Here is a 6,745-nt window from a genome sequence, read left to right as displayed (position 1 = left end):
ATTTGGATAAATCGATTATTTGCTAACATGAATTTATATATATATTCATATTAATATATGTTCATGTTAATAAATAATATATAACATATATGTGTATTTGTTTTTCCATTACTCTATAAATATGATGAACATATGTATATGGTTTCTCCAATGCCAAACTTATGTCACAGCCCTGGAATGAATTAAATAATTGATGAATTAACTTGAATTACTTGATAAATGGTAAAGGATATATATTTGTTTTGTATTCATTATAATTAATTAACATGTTCAATGTATTTTATACTGAGTGTTAATTTGCAACACTTATATCTGTACATATATTTAATTTTTGATGTTTAGTTTTTTGTCTTGAGAAAAACTAGTTTATACTTTTAGCAGTTTGTCTTATTTCATCATCAATGCAATATAAACTTCATAAAATGTATTTCCAAATGTTCTCATTTGTACTACTTTTTCTGAGATTAATGTAGAGTTGAATTTTGTCTTTGTGTTAAAGTCACTTGTACCCATCTTTTGACATATATTAGAGACATGAGGGTGATTATTTATTATTTATATCATTGAGTTTTACTTCCATGCTTTTTTGTTAAATCAGCAGCCTTTCATTTCAACTTAAGAACAGGTCCTGTAAAACCAGCCAAGTAGTGATAAATTCCCTTAGGTTTTGTTTTTCTGGACAAGTTTTCATTTTCTCCTTCATCTTGGAAGGACAGCTTTGCTGGATTAAGTGTTCTTGGTTGTCAGATCTTTCATTCCTTCAGTTCTTTGAGTAAAAGTTATCCTCGCTTGAGGCTGGTAGAGTGCTTACCTAGCATGCACGAAGACCTAGGTTTGATTCCTTGGTACCACATACATAGAAAAAGCTGGAAATGGGGCTATGACTCAAGTGGTAGAGCTTTAGACTTGAGAAAGCCCAAGGACAGAACTCAGGCCCTGAATTCACACCCCAGGACTGGCAAAAAAAAAAAAAAAGGTTATCCTCACTTGGGGCTGCAGGGCCAATCCTTTCTGTCCCAATGTGACTAGCCATCATTACAGACTGCTTCTGCCATTTTGTTCACTGGAGTTCAGAACTCAATCCCGTGTCACTGCATCACAGTGTAGCATGGATCAGTCCTTTATGGTCTGAGATTTCTGGGCAGTGTATCCCACATATACCACAACACAGCCATTTCTTGAATTACACAATCCAATGCTTTCCATATGCATGTAATATAACCTCACCTACCTGTCAACACAAATTCATTTGGGGAAAGGTCGCTGAAAAATTGAGTCAGTTGAAATTACAAAGAAGTATGTACAGTCAAAGTTACTAATATCATGCAAGTTAGCCAGTTTGTTCCCTAATAAAAGTATAATCACAGGAAATTGGCCAGCCATTAATTTTTAATATGCTGTCTAATTTAGGCAGCATATCAAGGATCCTTGTTGAGACAAAAAAGTAATATCTCTTCCTAAACTTGGAAAAGGTTGCTAAATATTATGTTGTTGAAGCTAAAGAAGTGATTAGATGTAAATCCCTGAAGAACAGTCTTAGTAAATTATATATTATTCATTCCATTAGCATTATTTGCCCTCCAGCTCCCTGGTGCTAATAATTTTAGCATGTTCTTTTACACATAACATCTCTAAAACAATAAGGTAAAGAATTCCCAGCATCACAATTCATGGTGAAATAAAGACTGTTTCCCTCATTTTGACAAATTTGTCATCATTTTCTCCTCCGTTAAGAAATGGAGAAAGAAGCTTGGAAATGGCTTGTTTCCAGCAAGAACTATAATTGCTATGCCCCATCATGTGTCATCAAGCATTTATATAAAGGTCATTTCTTGCATAAGGAATGAAGTTCTGCTCATTTGTTTCCAGTCTCAAATGTGGGGTGATCATATCTCTTCAGGAGGGAAAGACAAGGAAGAAAAAATATGCACTCTACTTTAATTGTGTGCCAGCAACTCTCACATACCTGGTTGCTCATTGATTGTGTTTCCTGTTTTAATTCCACTGGTTGTGAGAAGGAAAATGTGGTACTGTCTTTGACCTCTCTATAGGCTGTGCTCACACCTGCACATCCTGGACATCCTGGGATGAAGATACTTCGCCATTGACCAAACTGATTTTGCCTAATATTACCACCACTTTAATAGCCTGTGATAAATCTAGTGACTGGGCATGTTTTGCCAGCACTGTGGGTCACTTTACATGCATACAGCCCATGATCCAGTAAGTAGATTTATTGAACCAATTAAAGAGAGCTCTCATTTTATCAGATACACACCTGAACCATAGCAAAAGATGGTGGATGCCAACAAGCCAGCTTTGGGACTAGACGGGTGAATTATAATTAAAATGAGAAGCACTGTCATAATTTTGGGATTCCAAATACAACTCAAATGAATGGGTATAGCAACAACAATTGTTGTTGCAAAAGAAGAGAGGAAAAATATGCAAATAAAATCACACTCAGTCAATGCTGGAGACATTAGGAGCTCATAGTTTATTTTTTTAATATACTACTAGGTAAGACAGTTTGGCTAAGACCTGATGATTTGAATGGTCAGCAGTACAAATTCCAAACACTTGTCATCAGAGAGAAAGGCAAGATGTAAGAGTGGATATTCCCGGGCTGGAGTTTGGCCTAGTGGTAGAGTGCTTGCCTAGCATGCATGAAGACCACATATATAGAAAAAAAGCCAGAAATGATGCTGAAGCTCAAGTGGTAGAGCTCTAACCTTGAGAAAAAGAACCCAAGGATAGTGCTCAGGCCCTGAATCCAAGCCCAGGACTGGTTAAAAAAAAAGAGTAGATATTCCCTACCCACAAGTACACAAATTGATGATACCTAAATATAAGTCTTTATTGGCAGATTGATCTCAGTGTAGTTTCATGGAGTGTAGATGACAGGTATCTTCTTTTCCCACTTAGAGCACTGAGTTTCTATCAAGGTATAATACTGGCTTTTGGTACTTTTGCATGGGATGATTACTCCTAGCTTGGATTGTTTTCTAAACTGGTAGATTTGGAGTCAAGGCTCAATCCTGTCTTCTGTCTTAATCCTTTGGGTCCTTTCAACTCGGAGACCTAACAGAAATTTGAAAGTCTGAAGGAAGAATTACCTCTTCCTGTGAGATGCATAAGAGGAGACAGTTGCTAACAAGGAACAACTCAATGTAGGCATCTGTCCAAGAATAAGCTGAATACTAAAGCTAAGAGGATAGTCTGGGGTCTTAATTGCAACTTACAAAATATAAACTTCAAGCATTTAAAATTCTACAGGGGAAATAATTGGATATCAGTCTTTACAATTCATTTGGACTTTAATATAATTTGACTTTCACTTGAAAGGAGATTTAATCTTTGAACTTCCGTGTTGTCTTGGGACACTCATAATATAAGAGGCCTTTATATTAAAAAGTAGGAGTATTTTCTATGGTGTTGGCATCTTCCTACTACATGAAAAATAATACGTTCTCTCTCTTTTTTCTCTTGCCATTAAATCTCCTTGAAAAATTTCTGACATTCTGCTGGAAAATGTAACTGGGAGTGATTTGGAAATGGAAATGGAAGTGGATGAATTTCCAACTTTGACCAGCTACTGAGATTAAAGTGGAAATAGTTAATGAAATGTGCCTATGCGCTTCACAGTATTCTCAAGGCAGATTCTATCCTGTCCTGGGGCCACCAGGCCAACCCAAAGGACACATTTAAGTATTTAGGAAGCAGCCTCATGAAGTAGACTGAAAATTCCCCAATACTAGGTGTCTCCTCCTTCTGGGGCTAAGTATGGCATTATTCTCATTTTCATTGGGTAAGAGAAAAATTTGTTTCAATAATTGAGGGGTCAATGCTAATCCCTCTCTTGATGACCCCTTCTGCATTGGTAGAGGCTATTCAATCAGCCTGTAAGTTCTCCTGGAATTTCTCACTTGCTCCAGTCAGTAACTTCCTCTAAGTAATGGCTATGATAGGCAGGTGGGGAAGCTGAACCTCCTGTGCTCATCTCCTCTTTCTCTTCCTTCTAGTTGGAGGAATGAGCCATACCCAAGAAGCAAGTTTCCCTTACACTAGCTACTGGCTAAGTAAGTGATAGCCTTTCCAGAGGCTGGGGAGAGAGGGGGAATGGGTCCAAGAGAGAAGCCATCCTTTCTATGCAAATGTGTCATTATAGGATTTGATCATTTACATTTGAATGAAGAGGTCCTCAATGTACCTTCCTAAAAAGGACATCATATTGCAACTCAACAAAAATTAATTCTTGCTGGCTTTTGGCTACTTCTCAGTCTGCTTCAGTCAACTGAGCCTCTTGAGGACTCCCAGGTATGTTTTGCTAACCATACCAACTGTTCATGCCTCTGAAATCTACTTTGTTCATCTGTAGGAGCAAAATGTAAAATCAACTTCACCAAATATTAAATGGGAGTGATTACTAGCCATGTCATAGTTTTACATCTGTGGGCAAATGGTCTTAGTAAGACATTGCTGATGAAAGAAAGAGTCCAAAGAGAGCTGGGCATTTTATTCACTTCTTGGGAGATGGAAGCAGCAAAGTTGTGGACAGGTTGACCAAACAGAGTGGGAGTGAAGGCCGTGCAAGTAGTCACTTTGCTTTCTGGCAAAGGGGAACTTCTTTCTCCCTGTTACAGTGATAAGAAGACACAAGGAAATCAAACAACCAGGAGCATTACTTTAATGGAAATTTTTTCACATGGAAATGAAATAATTAAGTATGACCCTTAATTATATCTATATAATTGAGAATATGTATATTCTACATATATACAAGGTGGAGAAAAATACCTTAAGAGTCTATACAAGCAGTTGTAATGTTAGCATAGGAGATTGAGACTTATCATAGACTTGAGAAATCAGCTCTAAGATAAATGACTAGAAATTTTCAATCACCCTAAATGAAAGAAGTATTTTGTCAATGTGAATTTCTTTTGAATTCTTGTATTTTTGTTTTCACAGAAGGAACTGAAAGGTCACTTGATTGATTACTTCATGCCTGATGTAACTACCCAAAGAATATGTAAAACGAATAAATTAGCTCTCAGCCTGATTGTATGGCAAATGAGATTTTGTTTTCATTTCTAAAATGTGAATGTCACCATCAATCGTATCAACAAATGCCATCTCAAGGCATAGCCTCACCGATGTACAGCACTTGTATTTGAACAAATAATTTGTAGAAGAAGAGAGAATAAAGCGACACTGAAAGCATGAAGTATAATGGGGTGGGATGCCGTAGAGCAGAAGTGAGCTAAATTGCACTGAATTGGACTAGAAGGATCCAGACTGGATTCAGAATAACATCATAGCATGCCTACCAAAAAGATAAGGAAAATGAGATCACAAGATCCCAAAACTTAGCTAAGGTCATTCCCTCTATTAGTGTAGAGCTAGAGAAAAAAGGCAGGGGAAGCCTAGTTTAATGATCTCAGCAACATGGTCTTCCAATATACTATACTACCTCTAGTAATAGCTCAGTCCTGAAGCAGTTTCCTTTTCTGAATTTTGTTTTTCTTTCCTTTGCCACTTTTATTTTGTCTTTATGCCTAGATTTTTCACTTGTACTTAGTTTTATTATTGGACAGAAATCACTGGAGGAAGGAAAAATACCTAGAATCTTAAAGGTTTTATTTTCTCACCTCATGCAGAAAATCCCTTAAGTTAAGTGTCTAGCCAAGTTTTGCTGTTGTGGTTCATCAACTAAAGACACAATATGGAAAATAAAGGTTTTGCCCAAGAGGTAAGAGACCCAAGGATTAGCATTAGTTCAAATGGGTTTCATAAACATTGCAAAATGTAAAGCCTCAAGTTTGTGCATCAGGAGAATAATATAAACAGCTCCATATGCTCATCACCATTTCTAGCATTGCCAACAGATGGCCTTATTGCTTTTCAACCGTGGGCCTACCTCAGATAACTTGGAAGCAATTCTTTAATAGCAAAGCACTCCAGTGTATTTCCAAAAGGTAAGATAAACACAGCACAGTATCATTTCCATACCTCAAATATGAACAGTTCTGTCTTTCCTTGAAACATGATTTGTCTTCTAGCATGTCTTCTATCCTAGAATTTGTTGTTGTAGCTTATGATAAATATGTTGCTCCACCCCTTTCACATCATGTAAAATAGTAGCTTGGAATTATAAATAATTGCCTGTTTAGATGTGATCTTAATTGTGTGTTGATACTGGGGCTTGAACTTTGTGCCGAGGCACTAGCCCTTAGCTATTACTCTCAAGGCTGATATTCTACCACTTGAGCCACAGCTCCACTTCTGACTTTTTTTTGTTAGTTAACTGGATCTAAGAAACTATCTCTGAGTGGACTGGCTTCATAGCTCTATATATTGTCAGATCTCAGCTTCCTTAGTACCTAGGATGATAGGTGTGAGCTGATGGGCTTCTGGCAGGATGTCTAATTTTGATTCATTTCCTTGCTATCTCCTCCCCCTAATCAACAGTGTTGATTTATGTTCTTAATATGAGAAATACAAATATTTAAATGCATCGTCTCTTAAATAGATGTGGAAAAACACATGTGTCCTCCATTTTACTTTTCTCAGTATAAATTCAGAGCTAATTGCACACCAATTTTACTAGCTGATACCTACTGTTTATTCAACTGGAACGCCACTGGGGATGTTTGGGTTCTTTCCAGTCATTTGCAATCACAAATAGGCCTTCTGGTGAATGCTTGAGGATTATATGTTCTTTTGTGCTTTAGCCAATGCAGTCTGA

General features: G+C 37.0%; 1 long non-coding RNA gene across 1 annotated transcript; it reads left to right on the top strand.

Annotated features, from left to right (window-relative positions):
* The first annotated feature begins 3,081 nt into the window (after positions 1 to 3,081).
* LOC150067133 (uncharacterized) lies at positions 3,082 to 4,235 on the top strand. The gene is made up of 3 exons (XR_016539447.1): positions 3,082 to 3,170; positions 4,023 to 4,079; positions 4,169 to 4,235. It is a non-coding gene; the product is annotated as an uncharacterized LOC150067133 (long non-coding RNA).
* The last annotated feature ends 2,510 nt before the right edge of the window (positions 4,236 to 6,745 follow it).

The sequence above is a fragment of the Megascapheus bottae genome, chromosome 2, assembly GCF_031878675.1.
Source record: "Megascapheus bottae isolate mThoBot1 chromosome 2, mThoBot2.hap1, whole genome shotgun sequence".
NCBI lineage: Eukaryota > Metazoa > Chordata > Mammalia > Rodentia > Geomyidae > Megascapheus > Megascapheus bottae.
This window is presented reverse-complemented; position numbering and strand designations above follow the sequence as displayed.